Source organism: Temnothorax longispinosus, chromosome 4 (genome assembly GCF_030848805.1).
Source record: "Temnothorax longispinosus isolate EJ_2023e chromosome 4, Tlon_JGU_v1, whole genome shotgun sequence".
Taxonomy (NCBI): domain Eukaryota; kingdom Metazoa; phylum Arthropoda; class Insecta; order Hymenoptera; family Formicidae; genus Temnothorax; species Temnothorax longispinosus.
Genome location: NC_092361.1, coordinates 19,112,588 through 19,133,649, shown reverse-complemented (window position 1 = coordinate 19,133,649; position 21,062 = coordinate 19,112,588). Strand labels below are relative to the sequence as shown.

The window sequence follows — 21,062 nt, the reverse complement described above, 5'->3', positions numbered from 1 at the left end:
GTGGTACTGACGCTGATGATGGTTGTGGCGAAGGTACCGGTGCTTATCCCCAGTATCGTGCCGTTCGGAGCGTTCTCGCGGACTCGATTTTCGGCCAAGCCGACATAAATTTTACCTAGGTCGTATTCACCTCGCTTCGTACTTATTGTTGAGATTTCCGAGGGAAGATCATCGTGTTACCGCGTTATTATTACCTTTGAGTGGAAGTGCCGTTCAACGAATCTTAGGTGTCACAACTAGTGAAATTTCTAATCATCGGCAATAACGGTGTCTTCTGCGTTTTAGGGTGCCGATAAACAGTGATCCGAGATTAAGTTGAGGTTCGGCAAAGGTGCGGCTGGGAAAAATCAATTCGTAATGTCATAACGATCGCAGGATGACGTGGGCAAATCAATAATTTTTTTTATTGTAATGAATCGATCCATGGGGAAATTTGCTGCTGTCATTCTCTCGCGTAAAATTCTGTTTCAAGTTATTATTATTACACACGGAAACAAATAAGTGTTTTTTTGCTTTAGCTTCGGTGGCTGCATATCTCGAACATTATTCATGCTTTCTTCGTACATTTTTTGTCTTATTTGTACAAATATATAGAAAAAATTTGTAAATTATTATAGCAAAAAAAGGATTATATCTGCGAGCTGCATTATCCCATAAATTCCTAACACAGAGTGTCATAAAATGCTTCTGTTTGCATTTCTCCCTGTTTTTGTGTTAATATATCTCTATTCTATGTATTCCTTGTATTATTTCCTTGTCTCACACGTTTCTTGCACCACCAAACAATACAGACCACCAATATCGATAAAATAGTAATCGGAGAAAGCCTTCCAGGTTCTTTCCTTTTCATGATTAATCTCTCTTCGTCTTCTGTCCGTAAACGAACTAAAGAGCGGCAGAGTTTCACTTCCTCCGTGTTGTTATACGCCATGGTTAGCGGCTATAGGGTCAAACCATAAACTTTTATAGCAAGTAATAGTTTTTTCGCGATTTCCTCTTCTATGATTTACGTTTTCGTACCCTAATCTACAGCCGCTTGGTCAGATAAAAAATGTGTGTAAGCTACCCTATTATATTTTTTCAATTTCTTTTTTTTTTTTTTCTTAATGGCTATTTCTGAGAATTTCAACATTATCTTCTATTAGAAATGTCAACATACTATTGCAATTTGCAGCAATATTGAGCTTTTTCTGACAAAAATTTTGGAGAATTTTTGTTATCTTACATGTTCATATATATTTGGACACAAAAGTCCTATTTACGATCTTGTACAGTGAGATGTGTTAGCCTCAGAAAAATTTCATTTACATCGTTTTGGTAAAATTTTCTATGTCATGGTAATTTTTTATTTCCGCGATACGCGGCAGCCTCACCGATTTCACAATGATTATTCCAATATGTCTCCTTTCTTTAGCCAGTTGCTCATAATTGCACGCGAGCTGCGTTATATTTTTCTTCGATTTACCTCATGTCGAGTAGAATCATTCGCAAGAAAGTTGCGGGTATTCTTGTTGGTCACGCTTCCTTTGAAGTATTTATTGGAGTCATAAACGCCTGCAGTTTCGAGATAATGCAAGTGGCACAGCTGTGCCACGTCATTGGTGTATTTCCTAAGTAGCTAAATAAAATAATCTGTAATAATTACTCTGTTATTTCGCTTTCCGCAACTATCTTACTTATACCTGTTTATGAATGGAAATATTACGTAAGATATAGATTACGAGTGCGTGTGTTTCTAAACATATATCTTTTACACATAATAAAATGAGACCTAATTATAAATATTGATTTATATCAGGAAATCCTGTTCCATCCGGGGAGTTATATTTTTCCAAGAGAGAATTGAACTAGTTTATAGCACCTCCATAGTGTTCGAAAAACTCACGGCAGGTACGCAACGATAAATGAAAGTCGCTTTCCATTTTGCACAAACCATTAATGGTCGATTTCCCAGAAATGGTCAATGATTTCGAGCAGATCATTTTTTGACCGTCATCCTGGGTGGTATTCGTTCCTTACTGGCTCGAAGGGCTGGTCTAGATTTTCACCCCGATCGACAATGACGATTTCCGACGCTGGCAAATTTCATTGTTACGATCCCGTAGCCGGTCCTCCGCGCCTCTCTTTACGAAAGGACACACGACGATGATTCTCGACTCAGGTATCTGAGTCGGTCCTTCTATATCCTTGACTTTTCTTCCCGTTACAGATGACTTCGCCATCTTTCGCTCGTGGATGTGGTTCGATCGATAGGGGAACACCCAATGGCCCACCTACTCAACACGGCCTCTTTTCCACGAGTTTGTCTCCTCATGTTTAGACCACACTAGGGGTTCCAGAAAATTACACCAAAAGCTGCTCAATTTCTCGTTTTAACAGCCGCATAATGGATCCTCGCGCAGCGCCGATTCGTGATCCGATCAATGGGATCGATGCAGCCGGTCGACTCCTGATTTAGACATTTTCGATGTAAAAGGAAGATTTTTGCTTACAGCGAGATCAATGAATGTGAACGGGAAAATATATATACATGCTGTCAACAAAACTGATGATGTAAGGATCGCTTGGCTTTCGACTAGAATTAATTGTCATCATATTGTTACGCGATTTGACTTATGAAAGATGATAATAGATCTATAGCTCGTAGAGGCTTTCATTTATATCGCAAATGTACATAATTTATATGTATTTACATAGTACATAGGAATTTTACGTACAAATCTGATTGTTGTAAAATTATTGAAAATTATCTATGTTTTCTTTGATGAAATCAATTTCTAGAATGATGGGCAATTTTAACTTAATACGTTGAATACCAGACTTAATTTGTTTATTTCTCTGGGGATGCCAAAGTAAAATTTCCACTATTAGATCCACATCTCGAAAATATAAATAATCTCGATAAAAGTCAATTATTTCGTCTGCTTAATGCAAATTTAATCAATTAATGCAAAAATGGGATTTCTATAGTACAAAGCAATTACAGGAAGATTTTATTGCAGTGTTCCTATTTTTGCTATAAAAAATTCCATATTATTATTAATCTTTGCCACGTTGTTGACGAACAATCGAGTTCTATCTTCCAATTTTTTTTTTTTAATATTACCCTTACAAGCGCATTAGTGCAGCATGCTGCAAAGAAAAAGAATGACAGAAAAATATTGAGTTGTACTTATTTCCCTTCCGGGAACGACGGGGTCGCGGAATATAGAGAGGGTGGTTCGTAATGGTAAGCTTGATTATAATAGAGGTATCATTCCCGCGAACGATACGCTCTTCCTCTTCTCTTGGATAATTGCAAATGGCGTCCTTTTATGCCGCTAGGGCGGCTGATCAAAGCCGCGGATAAATAAAAGATAATCATCTAATTATTCCATTCAAACAGCCGGCTGCCGACTACTCGGCGTATCGAAGGTACGATTGGCTCGGCGATCATTAAGATCGCGGCGCGATCATATTTTCATTCTTCTCTTCTCCCTCGATTCGTACGAATCATTGTGATCGAATTCGTGGCGAACGTGACCTGTATTACGAATATTGTAACGACTCTTCAATCGAATTGCCTGTTTAGTATCGATTTGGCATCTTGTTTTATGCAAGCTAATTTATGCTTTGAAAAGGGATCTATCAGTAATGTGAATTGCGAACGTAAAGATATATCACCATCTTCATATTCTCCATGTTCATATAGAAAAATAGTAATAAATATTTTCAAATGTTTCATATAAAAAAGGGAAATATTCATAACATTAATTCTAAAAAATTTACGTGCAATTTTTCTCGCACTTATTTTTTCTGCAAAGTGTTACCTTTTACTTTTTTCATTTCGCTTATCTGCACATGCCGAATGTATCTATTCTATCGAAAAGTACTGAAGCTAAACTGTATCTTATCGACAATACATGTTTCGCATCCGAAGTGACAGACGGACGACATTAGATCGCCGAGATATCTCGAAGCATCAGAAGAACGACGTTGACTCGCGAGATAACCTGGTCCGTGAGCGCAAAGGGATTAGTAACATCCAAGGGACGGAGGCGACGTTACGGGATGTTTTCTGAGCAGCGAATTAATGTGTAGTGACAGACTTGTCAAAAAGAAGGCCGATACAAACCTCATTAGCTTACAGAGCGTTCCCCTCGGTTCCCGACGTACGCGGCGCGGGTGTGGTGTCTTGTGGTGCCCTTGAGACATCCTCGATCTGATTTCCCTAGTGAATGCAAAGCAGCGACTGACGTTTAAAATGTTTTTAATCGCGGGGCTTTCTCGCGATAAAAACCGCGGCGCGCGGACGCGAGGATCACGGTGCTTCATTGGTTACCTGCCAAAAGAAGATCGTCCTCCCACTCGGCATTAGTTACAAATGAACCGGAGCAAAAAACGAGAACGTGCAATCGAATGAAGGATCTCGGCGCAGCTGGTCTCGCGGTAGTAATGCGATCCATAGATCCCAAACGGAGGTGTGACCGAGAAACGGGCACGGGTGAGACTGCGTGTCTCCTCGGTCCTAGATAAGAATCTGTCATCCCGGTGACTGGCTGGTACACTAATGCCGGGCGACAAGATACTACCAGATAAAATGCCAGGAAGTTCGCCCAGTCATTCCCGCGATACCGCGACAACGAGATGGCGGTGCCACCTCATTCGCCGACACTCGTCAGCTGAAGATAACCAAAATATGTATTTCGCACCGGTGGTACTTGAATAATGACGCGATAGTTTACCAAGGAGGAATGCACTTTGCGCCCGAGGGTCCGCTTCCTGTATACCCCTCGGGAGATTTGCAATTTAATGATTCACTGCCCGATTGTATCTTTCTGTGTAATGGTTAGGTGATGTCAGAGAGAAATCATCTATCTACTTCTTTCGAAACAGATTGCGCGCCAATGTAAGAATGAGCGATGCTAAGTCAAAACGATTATAAAATATCTTATGAGAGCGCATTGCAGCTTCGAAACACGAAGATAAAAAAACAATTAGAAATTCAATTAAAAGCTTTGTATGTAATGGATGATAGGTCATACTGGAACGGTAACATCACAAGCAGCGAAAATATGTTCGTTACAAAAAAAATTCATCAGATCTCGTAACATCGATCATCGAGAAAGATGGAAAGAATCTCGCTCTCGACTGCGTAACCGGGAGTTTCGAATCTTTTCTTTTCTTCATCTCGATTAGCGACTAGCTATTAAAAGCAACGGCAGATCGCGTGTCGAAAGAGATGAAAAAAATAAGTGGGGATACAGTATACTATAACTGGAACAAGACTGGGAAAAAAAAAGATTTACCGCGCACCTTCCTCGGCGGAGGCAGAGATCGTGAAACTATCTGGAAAAAAAGAAGTAAACCGTCAATCCGATCTTCTCTTCCTGGAGCAGATTTCGTCGTCCGCGCGTCTATATCGAGATGGGCCTGGCCAGGTGAGTGGGTGAGTGACTCCGGCATTGTCGTTCGGCAAGATATACGACTCCCGGTTCCCAGAAACAGTTTATATTCCGGGCGGTAGAATGGGGAGAAGGATCAGAGAGATCGTTATATGCTTACCTGGTCCGAACGATCCTCGTCGTTCTCATCTCGGAAGCGTTTCGTTTTCGGGATTCTGCGTCGAAGGCACTCGGTCAGGGCCGCCGTCGACCCACGGATACCTCGGATACCTCGGCGATCATTTTCGAAGACTTATACCGCCTCGCGGGCACACACCGATATATATTTTGCTTCGGGAATAATTCACTGGGTAACCGCGATATAACTCGCGCGGGAACCGGTTGTCTTTGATGGAACGCGTGAATAACTCCCCCGGCGATCGATTATAATTAAAGGAACAATTTCTCTCACTTTCGAGCGTAATATTGAATGTCGTGGACATAGACGAACCTATGTTGCACACTTATCGAGACAATCGGTCTTTATCTCTTCGATCACGAAGTGTAATAATCGGATCGGGGCAATTATCGTCGCTTGTTGTCAGTACTTATTTTCGTTTAGCTTTATGATACAGTTCGCTTTATGTCTCGTCTAATCTCGTTTGAACAGTGATGTCTATAGAGTGATACAGATCTCCCTTGAAAAGTATTCTTTCGAACGCAGCTGTACACAAAATCAGCAACAAGCGTATATATAGATAATTTTACAAATAAACTCTTAAACAATTTTTCTCAATTTAAATTGTAATATAAATTTCTATATAGAATAAAAAATAGAAAAATATCATCGTGTATTATAAATTTAATAACCTCAGATCACTATAATTTATCACGTAGAGATTTTATTCACGATATCTATGGGTGACGTTTCCATCATTTTTCAAAGATAAAATATACAATAAAACTGATTAAATCGTATCATTGTTACGAATTTCTTTTAAAAATTCGTGAACAAAAATATTTATGGCAAATCCTAGATATTTGTTTATTTATATATATATATATATATATATATATATATATATATATATATGTTATTGCTGATATACTGGAAAGCTATTTTCATCAATTGCCTTCTTAGAATCAGTTAGTCCTAGACAATTGTTGTATAATACATTTGATCACAGTTTCCTAAATCACTACGTTTGTCTTTTCCAACAATATTTCTTACATTTTTACAGGAATTAGAAAGTTGTGAAATGAGAAATAATTTACGAAATACAATACATACACACACATACACACGCACACGCATATTACATGTACACTTACCCCTTACCCCTTTAATTTACAGTACTGTAGAAAACAGTGACAATTGAAAGGCTTCTGTTGTAAAGGATGTACTGAAATAAATCCTTCGTGTCACTTGGCTTTCATTCTCTTCTTTTTACAAGAGACTGACATAAATGCGGCTACGTTTTATCTTACTAATAAAAATAAAATAATTTTTTTTACTTCAAGCCGTCACCAAAAAAAGATTTATTTTCTAAATTGGTTGTAAAAATGCGTGTTGTCACATAGACTCGTCTATTACTATTGTACGAGAAGCTTTCGAAAGATTCATCACGTGTAAATATTCTCGAAGCTTCTCGAGATACTAGTAGTAAGTATATCGCGAGCCTGACAGTGTTCGACATAGAGCAATGGGAACGAGAAAGACGGAGAGATAGTTCTTTTGGGGAGGTATTTCCAGGCTCCTTTAAAGGTGGGGATATTCAGCCATAAATAACTATAAACAGGGACCTCTGTAAGTCAGGTAAACTCGATTCTCGCACGGAAACTATCCGTATAAGTCTATACAGTTAGTTGATTGTGTATAAGAGTCTCTCTCCTCCCCCTCTGTCCCTCTATTTCGATTCGGCGGACTGTTTGGATGCTGGTGGTTTTTCAGAGTCACGCCCTGGAAGGGGACCGCGGGTCGCGAGGATGTTTGGGAAAATGGATCGCTTACAGGTGCGGCGTATTTAATCCGGAGACATCTTCATAATCTGTTAACCCCCATGGAAAATAACACACAGCGAGTCCGCTGAAGGAAAGCCCTGCCGCAGCTGCCGAATCAATTCGTCTTCCCGTGCGTACATGCGTATAGAGGATATTCGTACAGAACAAATGCATTGTTGATGACAAAATAATTCAAGAATTTTGGAATAACTCTGCGTTGCATTAAAAAATCGACGATTTTAAAGAATTTATGCCATATGTAAGAATAATCAACAAACAATAATTCCTCGTTGCGACCATCTCGCGATGGAAATCGATTTTGCGTTTAAAAGGAGAAGATGGAACTTTGTAATAAAACTATAATTTCATCTCGCGGTGAAAAACTCTGAGACTGCTCTTACCCGATAACAGGACGCGAATGGATGAAACACTTATGGGTGGATTTTATCTGAAACGAGTGTATATCCGATACGGAGATGTTGAAATAGTTTTCATGTACCCACAGTGGGGCGCACTCGGGGCCACGCTTTGTCGAAGGTACGGTCAGTCGTTCAAGCAAAAGTGATTTTCTATGGCGCGCCATATCGATAACATCACGTTAATGCCATTCACTTGTTTGCCTCGAGAACCGATGCCTCTTTCTGGGGGTTATTATTGCCAAACGATTCGCAGCATTCGCGCTAACACGAGAAGAAAAAAAGATCGGTGTGACGTAATTTAATATGACTAATACTTGCTGTAGATGAATACGAACACCGTTGGATTCATATTCGGAGAATTGGAGATTTAACGATTGACCTTTTCATGTATATACGACGACACGATATACATGATTATACGAGAATAAATAAAAAAACAAGGAAATTATTTCTTTATTCAAAAAGTACAAAAGCTATCAATAATATCTTTACATTACTTTTCATTCGTAATCTCTATGCAACACTCGTAACACACTGTTCAGCATTCTATGAGTTTTCTTATATTCTGAGAAAAAATAATCTTGATTGATTGCGCGCGAAAAAAAAATACATCACTTCTTTTATTTCGTTATTACTTCACTAAACTATTTTTATCCATTATATACTTTTCTTTATGTTACATAGTTATTCCTATTTTTCTATATAAATTTCAATTATATGATTTCACATTTTCTATTCGTATAGAAATCTTACCACAGCATGCTGCTCAACACTGCTGCACACAGCGAGTGGTAGCTTACTCTTTGAAAGTAAGCAAAACACTGCAGGTTTATTACTGCAGATATAGGGATAGACACACGAGGCTTCCCTAGATTTGCAGTTGATCTAATTTCGCTTTTGCTCAAATATTTTGAATAAAATAATAATTGCTCTTAATTTTGTATTTACCCTCGTATAATATAAATATAAAGATAACTAATTTTGTTAACACAAAATTGATTAATAAATATATATTTACTATCCACTGAGAATTTAATAAAATATTATAGATGGTACATTGAAGAAGAAATGAAATGTAACATATAACGTTCGCTGTTGCCAATAAAACACAAGCTAAAAAAGTTAAATAGCTAAATAAATGAGTAATATAAGATAACATGTCTTAAAAAATGTCTTAAGCAGATTTCCTATATTTAATTGCAGAAATTAAGATTCGAAAAAAATTTATAATATAAAATTGTCTCTTATTTTTCCATAAAATAATTAAATAAAATTTTTTCGAAAAATAAAGGTACAAAAAAAAGGTTCACTATACAGTTATTAAGCTTCAAATTTAAATAATTTAAATTCGGAACTAATGGCAGATCTATTTAATTGAATCAAATAGTTAGTTTTATTATTCAATTGTTTATTCAATATATTATGGAAAATGTATGTATAATATTTACAGTGCAGACATGCTACTATACAGATGTTTCTGCAAATGTTAAATATGTGAAGAGATCTGATGATTCCAAAAATAATGACAAGTGATTGTTAAAGAGACCGTCAAAGAATTGTTATCCTTCGAATAGTCGGCACGTCAAAAAAAATAAAATAAAAAAACCGGCATATTCCCAAGGAACGTTCGACATTCAAGCAGAAATATTTCTGCTTAAAAAATGTTCTGGGTTTTAGTATTTATTTGTCACTTTCGGATCGACGAAACACATTGAGTTTCGTGGTGGTCTCTCTTGTTCTTTCCTAGAACTTACAAAAAGGGCATCATTTTGCTTGAAAATCGATTCGTTTGTTCGGCGGACGTAAGTTTTAAGTTGAAGGCGATCGGCATTTCCGAGAGCTGCCGGCTTTTCCTATCTGATTTTTCTGAAATTGATGGCGGCACTTTATTCAGAGCGCGACATTGGTTATAACGGGTTCCCCGTTATACCTAATGGCCTTGACAAATTTGTTTGGGTCGTGTTTGTCACGCCTTTTCATATAGACTTCCGATATAAAACTACCTTTTGCACACGGACATAACGATTTGATCATAAAAAGAAATATTAATCTATTTTGTTCACTTCACTAATCTATTCTGTTATTTTTGTTTATTCAAAATTATTCTTTTTTATTTTATTTAAAAAAATCGATGAGAAAGATATACGTTGGATTATTTGATTTTTAATCGGAGGTACTGTATATCGAAGTATCTGTGCGCGAGGATACTCACTATCTTAATACCTCATTAGATCTGTTATTTTTTGAAATTTTTTGGTAAAGTTACTTTTATTCATGTTGCAATCACAATATATCTTGCTACAAGATATTTGTAGCTATATTTGAAATAGAATATTTTAAAATATTGAGATTGCATAAAAAGATTTAGAGCGAAACACATATTTGATATTTTCCATATTGAACTTTTAAACTGAGAACGAGTATATAAGTGACAAACAAAACAATCAATAAAAAGCTAATAAACTTAAAAAAAATTTAGGAAAAGCATCGATATAATTTATATATAAATTACACATTTAAAACATTTGATAATACAATCAATTTTTTCGTATATGTCCAAATGTATGCATATGTCTGCACTTGCACTGTTTCATAGCACGGAGACAAACACGAGAGCTCGCAAGCAGAATTATGCATATAAACGCAATTGGTGCTCACGGTTAAATAATGTTGCAATATACCGACAATTTCGATAATTAACATGAAGTTATTCCAACGTAAAGGCCACGCTGTCTGCACTCTTCTCTCAATTAGCGAATACTTTTACGACGCGTGCATGTATTTCCGAGAACTCGCTGCATCGTACGTGCGCGATCTCTCCTTTTTCTTTTCCTCTTCTTTCATTACGAGACGATGAAACCCGTCGAAGTGACCATTTCGTGGACCTCGAAGAGGACTGCAGTAAAACGCATTTTTTTCGAAAGATTTCGACTCCCCGCGCTTTTCTTCAGTTTTATTTTACGCTCATAAACATCTCGGACTGATTTACTATTAGATCTCACCGGACTACGTAATCGCCTATAAAGAATTTATTTAATGCTCTTTCGTTTCGTTTCAACAGTGACTATTTATCTAAACACCCATTCCGGACTGGGCACTAAAGATTAAAATGACACTGCAATTATAAATCAAAAGATAGAAGTTTATATATGCATAATATTCCGTGACTATTCTGGTCAAATTTTTTGACGTGCCTATTAGCTAATATGGCTCGGATTCTCATTTTGAAAATCCGAGAGTGTTCTCTTGCAGGTTCTTCAAATGGCAATGTCTAAGAAACGAATGACGTCGCGCTCATGTTTCCACCATGTGCCTACCATGCGTGCGGACAATAGAAGAATGATTTTTCAGTAACGCAAATAACATCACGTTTTACGAACGGTTTCAACAGAAGCTGTTTTGTATTTTTAGCTAAAGTTGAAAATCATAGAACACTCCGTTATAAGATTTGACAATTCTAACAGTACCTAACAGTTCTTCTTAAAGTGTTTTCAACTTTTATTTTTTAATCTTTAAAGCCTACACGGTCCATATATGGACCTCGCATATAGACCTTTAATCGCGTGTAAAGCTAATTGTAAGTCTAATCAACCAAATCTTAAAAAATTATGAAATAGAGGTAGAAAAACTGAAGAATATAATAGAAATAAAAAAATTGTCAATAATTAATATTAAATTGTCCAAAAACATCAATTTTTGAAAAGCCTCAAGTGGTTGAGACTCTTCAACCTTGAGGTGTAGCCTTTAAAGGTTAAACTAATATACTCTAAGTTATACTTTCTATTTAATCGCTAAATCTTATATACTAAACATTATTCGAATTGCAAGACCTACGTCGACTTCTTCAGATCGCATTACATCGGCCTAAAGTACAACAATTTTTTTAATTATAAAGTTTAATTATTTTGGATGCAAGTTTTATTGCTCCTCAATTATTCACATAATGCTATTGATCATAATAAATTATTGTACGCACTATTCTTAAAAAAAAATTACATTATATAAGAAGAGGATCACTCACCAAGAATCGTTACTTGCCGAGTTTTGCGCGATGTCCTTCCAATCTCTGTAAAACAGGAAACATTACATTATGTAGGCCCCAATAGCTCCAAAAAAAAATCAACAGATTGTTAAAGTTTACAAGATCTATATTCCAATTAACACAAAAATACAACTTCGGCTTTTGTTAATACAATAAACTTAAGAAAAGTGTTTCTCTCCGCATCTTGCGATAAGAAAGAAAAGAAAACTTTGTTTTACTCCAATGTGAAACAGTCCCTTGTTCACCTGTGTCCAATTTGTTAGAGTCCAGTCCTTCACTAACTGCCTTTTTGCTTCAAAATTCGGTAATTGCTTTACATTTATATTCGATAGATGGGAGATCGATTTCCAAGTGTAACTAGCCCTTACAGATTATATACATTGCAAATATAAAATATAAAAATATAAAAATGTTAAAAAAGAGTATATACGAGATGAAGTAAAGTGTGTTACAATACTCATTCAATAGTCATGTTTTTCTCTCTCAGGTCTTCAGCAAATTCTCAGTATTTTTTATAGGGTTATTAATAATAACGCGTTTATTTTTCGCAATTCGTATTATCACTCCTTATTTTGAGATCCACAAATAAATATAAGATATAAAAATACAATTAAAAAATTTAGAAAATATAATATTTTATATATAAAAAATTACATGGAGCCTAGTTGTGTTATATAGAACAAGTTAGCAATATGTCAGCAAAATAACACTGTCGAGGAAAGACCTCTGTAATTACCTATATCCAATAATTTAGTGACAAATGTCGGTCCGAGTTTCTTTGCTAAAATGATTCATTTTTCATTTTTTGAAACTACAATTAAAATAAATCAATTTAATTTTATGTTTATATCAAATTTATATTAATATAAATTGACTTATGCTCCTGTTTGTTATATTATACGATGTCCCTTTAAAAATTCTATTGTATTAGCTATGACTTTCACATGCATTAGTCTTTTAGAAAAAAAAATTTTTTTTGTTTTCACGAATCGTTTTCACTACAAAATGTAACGAAACATAATTTATTATCGATTTGTTACAGTGTAGGACAAGAATAAACATCAGAAATAACGAATATACTAGTGTGTCAAGTATAGTGATATTTTGCAATCTCTCTCTATCGGTAATTTCCATTAGTTACAAAGGAAAGACATTAAAAATGATTTATTAACAAGAAAAATCATTAACTTTAAAGTACCGAAAAGACCATTCAGATGACACAAGGCTTTCACATTTGGAAACTGTAGCATTGTGATAGTTCTGTATTTGGTACATACCTCTAGTTTGCAAATTCTTTCTTTTTCGTGCTCTAGTTTAAATGACACTCATTTTTCTTTCGAAAGCTTTTTTCCGGAGGACATTGTATGTGAAGATGACATTTTTGCAAAAGATAAATGATCTCTATCGTATCTCTACCTAACGTATAGATGTCGCCCATATGTTTTATTATTGTTAAACTAGATCCTAGAGAATAGTCAACGTAAATTGTGACTTATTAACAATAATACTTGATACATGAAAGCTTAATATTTAAATAATTTAAGACAATAAATACAGGAAAATATACATCTAGCTTTTAATATCATATATGTAAATATGAATAAAGCACGACAAATTGCAAAAAGATCCTTAAAAGAGAGAAGGTATTCAAAAATAAAATCCTGAGTATAATGATTGAAATTACTCCAAATTATAATAAGCTACAAATAATAAGTTAGAAACAAGTTACAGAAATCAATTCTAGAGATCCTAAGCCACACATTAGCATCCGTTTTATTGTTCTTTACATAGATCTGTGCAAAAATATCCCGTAACCCACAACGAATACCAAGAGCCGCTACCGGTCTTGCTAAAGAGAAGCTTACAGCAATAAAAATGACAAAACACTTAGGAAAATATTTACGACCTGTTATATTTTATCGTAAACGAGATAAAAAGGTTGCTCGCTCAATGAATTATCTATACCCTTTGGTTTTGAGCGAAGTTTTTTCGTACGCTGTCGGTGGTTAGCACAAAAATTGACCACACACACGCACATTTTTCGACTTCAGATTTATAAATTTGCAAATATTGGACCTGTAATTTCTATTATATTCATCCTTACTTTCAAAGGAGGCGATCGCGTAACATTAATCGTGTTAGTACTACTATAAGAAATTTACACAGGAAAAGAACAAACTGAACGTACACAGAGATCTGTCTTTATTAATCTTTTCGTTCAATTATTTATTAATCCAGAGGTTAAAAATTAAATATATCAGATTAAAAAACATATTTCTACGCTTTCAAGGTAAAATCTTTTGTTAAATGATTTATTCAAAAAGCTGTCAGTTATAAATTGGTGAATTCTTTTCCGCCATTCGACGAAGAGTTAAAAAGCTTTAACTGTAACAGCCAGGTGATCTCGAAAGTCTTTTTCTGGCAGTTTTGACCGCCCCACTGCGATATACAATAAAACTGCTGCATTATTCGATATGTCGCCGCCGGAGAATCCCGCGCGGCAGCCACGTTGAACTGCGGTTGTCGTTGCTTCGGCGACAAGCTATGGAGACGTCTAGGACATTATGCGCACGGTGAAATCGTAAAGGGACGATTTTACGAATGTTCGGGATCTTTCTCGTGTCCCGGCAGCCGTTGGCTATCCACTATTCTCACCATTTTAAGATGCATCCGGATGAAAGTGACATGTAGCACGTAAAAAACGCAGAAATACATGAGCAAAGTGTATGTTGTATTTATTGTTGATCGGGTAAAAATTTCGTTATGTTCATTCCCTGCAATCTTATTCCCACGAGAAAAATTTTTAGATACTTTAGATACTTAACTCGATAATGTAACAACCTACATATTAATAAAATTATTTAAAAACTTAACTTCATTGTAATATTTGAAAATATTTTTATTGCAATTAAAAATACAAAATAAAGCAGGAAATATGTTATAGTAACTTTTGTATAAACTGCGAGCGTTGTCTTTCGACAATTAATTTACATTACTTTTTATTATTGTGCTATTGTCGTATTACGTAGATTTATCTCAATTAGGAAACTTTTCACTTTTTCGAAAGATATTTTTGAGAAAGACCTTGTTCCAAATAATTGGCTAAATTATTTGGATAAATTCCGTGTAATGAGATTACATACTAATTGAACAGTTCGAAAGATTCAAATATATGGCTAAACAAAAAAAAAGTTAATCCGGATGCATCTTACGAAGGCGCGGCAGATCGCTGTCCTTCGCGTTTCGTTGGGATGGCGAACGGCCTGCCTTGAACCGGGACCACGGAATCCAGAACTAAAGGGAAATACCCACGGACCCGAGACACGACGTAATTCTTTAATTGCTTCGGCTAATTGGCCCCGAGTGGCGCCACAACGCCACGGAATATCACCGATGACAATTATTCCGCGGGAAGCGGACGGCCCGTAAATTGCCGATGTTTTTATTCCTCTCTTAATCGCGCGCGCGACTCCACTCTTCACCTCTCCTGTCCTACTCCTTTCTCTCTCGTTTCCCGCGAGAATCGTCAATTCGAATTCGGACGAGGCTTTCGTGCGAGCGGCGATGACAAAGGGAAACCTTTAACGACGCCGTGCGAATCCGGATGCTTGTCTAATTGTAAGCCTATTATTGGCATAGGCAAAAAAGGCGCGGAGATATTGTACGTCACGCGAATACTTTGCATTCTTAACGAAAATTTATGCGCGGAAAGCTTCTGATTTTATATCATGTACGAGGTGTACGAGAAACGTAAGGCATGCACATGTATGTATTTTAAAGACGCCACAAGACAGTAGTAATATAAATATACCTATTAAAATGTGTACAGAATTTTACACATGAACGTTTAATCCTCCTTAGATTGGATAAGGAGTCCGCGATATTAATGAAATGATATAATTCAAGTTAATTATTACAAGCCACGTGAAATATACGAAGCTGTCCGTCGGTTGCGGAATTACGCACGCGTAATTCATCCTTACACTGAAAAAAAAATACTTAGATCCAAGAAAATATTTTTTCACATAGTACCAATGGCTTATTTACTTAATATAATTACATATTTATTTAGAATTAGATATTTTTACTTAATTTAAATAAATTATTATTTTTACTTAATTTATGTATATTATTTTTACTTAATTTAAGTAAAGATATCTAATTCTCTAAATAAATATGTGATTATAATAAGTAAATAAGCCATTGGTACTATGTGAAAAAATATTTTCTTGGATCTAAGTATTTTTTTTTTTTTTTCAGTGTATGTAGGTACCGTAAAGGACCCCGCAACGGTCATGGGGGGTTTTGGCTCCCAGTCAAATTTGACAATAATGTAGGATAATGTAGTTCATAACATGCTGATAAAAAGTGTCCATAGGCACCAAGCCCAAAAATGGACAGTTTCCGAGATATAAGGCATTAAAGAGTGGAAAAATGAGGGTTTCAGGTTTCAGCTAATGGCAGTTTGCAACAGGCTGAATGCCATGCTTTCACTAAAACATTTACTTGATTGCTGGATGAATTATACTTATGCACAGTATGCGTGTTCACATAGTCAAGTCAATGATCAAACCATACGTAATATAATGTCATTGCATCGAATGACATGTATGCAATATATATAGCAAGCAAGAATCATTTACTTATTTAATGTTAATTTTTGCAATGTATGAAAAGTACAATATAATACTACTAAACCGACTTGTGAATTACAGTTATAATCAGGGATGCCGTTCGGAAGACCGGGTAGCACGGCAACATCGGTGGTGGGCATGGCTGGCGGCGGATGGATTATATTGACTTGACTGTGTGAACACGCATACTGTGCATAAGTATAATTCATCCAGCAATCAAGTAAATGTTTTAATGAAAGCATGGCATTCAGCCTGTTGCAAACTGCCATTAGCTGAAACCTGAAACCCTCATTTTTCCACTCTTTAATGCCTTATATTTCGGAAACTGTCCATTTTTGGGCTTAGTACCTATGGACACTTTTTATCAGCATGTTATGAACTACATTATCCTACATTATTGTCAAATTTGACTGGGAGCCAAAACCCCCCATGATCCTTTCACAAAGCATAATACTTTATATCCTAAAGGTTTTGCGCTCTTATGCCATCTTAATTCTATGACGGTATTTGTAGTTTATACTCTGACAAATCAAATCTTTAAACGTTGAGTAACTGAATATTTCTTGCTTCAAGCCTCCGGCAAAATAATTTCATTCAAAACTTTTATGTTCGTTTAATAACTGTCTTCTGAAGAATCTTATATTATTCTATTCAAAAAACATCACGAAAAAAACATTTGAATTTTTCGTAAAGTAAAGATTAAATACATGTATTTCAAAAAATATGCAATAATTTTCTAAATCTTAAACGCCACGTAGTGATTAAAACCCAAACTTTGCGAAGCAAAACTTAACTTTGGAATTAGAGCGGTATTTTGAAATTATGTTGCTGTTTGCGACGCGGATCTTGCGAAAGATTCTGTAATTAGCTTACGTATTAGACCGTAGGCTTGTAGGCGTCTTCGAGTCTTACTTCTCGGCGCGCAAATGATTTATGCACAAGCGATATGAGCGACATATACGATTCCGCTGCGGCCGAGGGAGAGTACATCGACGACGAGGTCTCTCTAGCTCGTCTCTGACAGTTCAACGAGCAAGGAACATCTATAATGACAAACCGCTTTGGTCTCTCGCGAGCGAACGGACACTGGGCGGTTCAGGGCCGTGGCCAATGTTATAAATGCACCGTCGAAAAAAAGCGGCACGTACCGCTTAGGGATCTATCGATAGATACGATATCCTCGACGCGCGCACGAACGTGACCGCGGCAAAGATCGATTTGTATCGAGGGGGGCTCGAGAGAGGGCGAGATGGATGGGCCGAGCCTCGAAATCTATTAGTCATCACCCACACGATACCGAGACTCTCTCTCGTTCTCTCTCTCTCTCTTGTCGGTGCGGACAGGTAACTCGAATCGATGGCATTGTATCTCGCCAATCATGATGCACTTTTTCCGAATGGAACGTTGATATAGGTTCATGAAGAATTACGATCCAATGGGATTCAGGATGATAAACAAAACGAGCGAGCGCATACGGGTATCACGCGCGTAACAGCTTCAATTACGCTAATCGCAATTCCGATTGATAACGTGATCGCAAGGATCGTGCTTTATATTGCGAATGTAAGGCTGACCTAAATCTGTAATGCGCGCTCCAGTGTTTATCTTACTAGCGCAAGGACAAATACAAGATTGACTAGCATAATTTATATCGCGAAGGATATTTTAAAATAACATTAAATCTTTACGTATTCCCTATAAAAATTTGAAAATAAAACTTTCAGAATATCAGCGCAAATGTGACGTCTCAAGTTTTGTCATGCATGTGAAATTTTAATTATATACGTAACTCGTGCAGAATTATTTTCAATCTGTAACACGGCAGTAGTTCGCAAATAACGAACACGCAGACGTGAATCAATTGCTGGTCGTCATCAAAAACGGCTAATATACATACACACATACAAACACATTAGCTTGATTACGTTAGTTATTCCGAAACGTAGGACGAACACGATAAAGGGGCCTAAGCCGCTCTCGTCAAAGTTGCTCACTTCCCGCCACTCGGGACCACTCCGAGTCCATTCACTCAATTCATTTTCATCTCCGATTCACCGTCCACCCTTCCTCCACTGTTCTCTCATTAGCGTTCTTTCCGGTGGCCCCGAGAATCAGAACGAGATTCTTCCTAAGAAAATTAGCGCTCGTTTCCGTCCGTAGGACTCAATTGCTCCTCGATGTGGAACAGACATGGAGGCGGACGGTTGTTCGTTGTCTGTCTGATGAATATGCTCCGACGGGTCGTGATAAGTATATCGCCGATTTATTTAAAAATATTTTTCTACTCGAAAAAGAAAACATCCAAAGGAACAAATTTGAGAAATTGGTTCGCTTGTAGAAAAACTGAATCAATTGTAATAAAGTATCATTGATCTTGATTAAACGTCATTCAAAGTAGAACATTCTGAATTGAAGACGCAGACTTAAAGAAGTGCACTTATGCGCTTTTGTTGCGTAATCTTATATATCACGTGCACAATATCGGCACAGTACTCTGTGTTTGAACAATGCTTCAATGAAACATCAACTAAAATTAAAATTAACAGACAATGCACGGCTAAAATAACATTCGTAGAATGTATTTGCGCACTGAAATAAATGTCGACAGAAAGTGAGAGTAAAAGGAAAAAAATATTAACTAGAGTCTTCGAGTCTTTTCGTAACAAACGTTCGGTTACAAAGTTGCGCCTTTTCGTTTCAAGTAAAATAGTAAATGTCCGACAAGAATCGTGTTGACGACAGAGGCGTGTACAGGACAAACCTGCGTGACCAATGTGTCGAAAATGAGTATAGGGCGTGGCACGATTCACCCTCTGCTTACACTTAGAAACTCGTAATATTTCTTTCGGGACACTCCCACAACTTTCCAAAACAAAATGCCAATATTTATTATCTGTCGAAAAACGTATTTGTAATTTTTGCCGAACGATCGAGTTGAGATTTAGGGAAAAACGAATAATTGAAAACAATCGCGAGATAATATCTCGGAAATTTATGACACAATTGCAATTGATATTAACGGATGCACAAAACTATTATCGGCAGTAACATCTTGCGACGAGACTCAGTTGAAAGACGTACATTTGTTCGATATGGCAAATATCGATATACAACGGACGCCTTTCAATAACGCCTAATGATATAATATTTCCCCAAAAAGATCTCGGGAGGGTTCCTCAAGCATGTATACGTATTCACACCCGCACGCTTTGCCGTCGTGTACTGTGGTGAGCACGGGGATACGCTAGGGAAGTTGCATCCGCTGCACAACAGGGGGTGCACGGTCATTTTTTAGGGGTAAGCCCGTGTTCATGGGGGTAAGTCGGCTAACGAATCGTTTTTCTTCGAGGGTCGAAGTGAGATATCGATGTAAAAAATAAAAAAAGCACGTTCGCGCGCGCGCACGCGCGCTTCGAGACACTTATTGTGGATAATGCTATTACAACGCACTGTCATGCGTATCCCTAATGGTTAATTTTAATGCGCTTTCGAGCTGTCATCCGGGAAACAGTGTACAATTTATTTCTGTCAGTCGTAACCACATTACGAGATGCCAGATGGATTTTTGGCTAATCGAATCCCAAGTTATCGTTAACAGAATGTATAATTCAATGGCTAGTGGCAGTTACGTTGGTCATTTTCACTGATATTTCAGCAGTTTCCATTTTCTCTGGACCTACGTGAATCTTCCGTAGGTTTTCTGGAAGAAAAGATCATCGAAAGGATATCCGACGATTCCGTAACATCGTATATTACACGAAGATTTGATCAGAAGGTGAGATACTGTCGTCCAACAATTTATCGAGTGGTCGAATATACTGTTCGCTCGTCTCGATTTTCGATTATCCTCGTTTTCCTTTCGTACCGCGAACCGCGATCTTTAACCTTGACGCACCTTCGAGAAGGGCCATCGTGCTTGCTATGACAAAACGGCGGCGTTTTGATTTTCGGCTGACTAATATGTCGTAAAGCGCCGTGCAGTGACAACGGGCGGAGCTGTAAATCCTATCGTAAAATTATGCTGGTCGCGACGTACGTGTGCAAAACTATAAATATTAATGCGCTTCCCAAAAATAGTTCTTCCCTTTGGCTCCGTTCCTCCTTTTTTTATTTCTCTCTTTCTCGCTTCCTCGCAACGGCGCCGTAAATCAAGCCGCTAGAAGGAGGTTGTCAGCGAAAAATACGGCGGATAAAGGCGACCGGGGGTAAGAGTTTGTTTTAGATGCCAGAACCCCTTTCGCTCGGTGAGAAACATTGCTTTCGGCGGCCGCGACTTCCTTCGAGTACCGAGGATTCATACGATCCATCAGTCGTTTTCTACTATTACGCTTTCCTATAAAATTCGCGTGTAGATTGAGAAATATATCCTTGTGCGTGAAAAAATTCAATTTAATACGGAGAATAATTCCAGGAAAGTGTCTCTAATAAAATGCAATCATTTCGCAATTTTACGATCAATGGAGGATACCACATACTATAGGGTAAATTCGGGTAAGATGGCCATAGAGGAAAGCAGATGGCCAACCTATATATATGTTCTTTCAATCTAGGTCGCCATAAAACATCGAATGAACATGAGTTGGCCATCTTTCCTGTATGGCCA

At 37.0% G+C, this 21,062-nt stretch overlaps 1 protein-coding gene across 1 annotated transcript in view; it reads right to left on the bottom strand.

Annotated features, from left to right (window-relative positions):
• The window catches only part of LOC139811707 (ester hydrolase C11orf54 homolog), a 203,145-nt gene that overhangs the window by 97,258 nt on the left and 84,825 nt on the right, over positions 1 to 21,062 (bottom strand). The window contains exon 3 of the mRNA XM_071776058.1: positions 11,805 to 11,849. The gene's annotated coding sequence lies outside the window, so the exon portion shown is untranslated. The remainder of the gene's footprint in view (positions 1 to 11,804; positions 11,850 to 21,062) is intronic.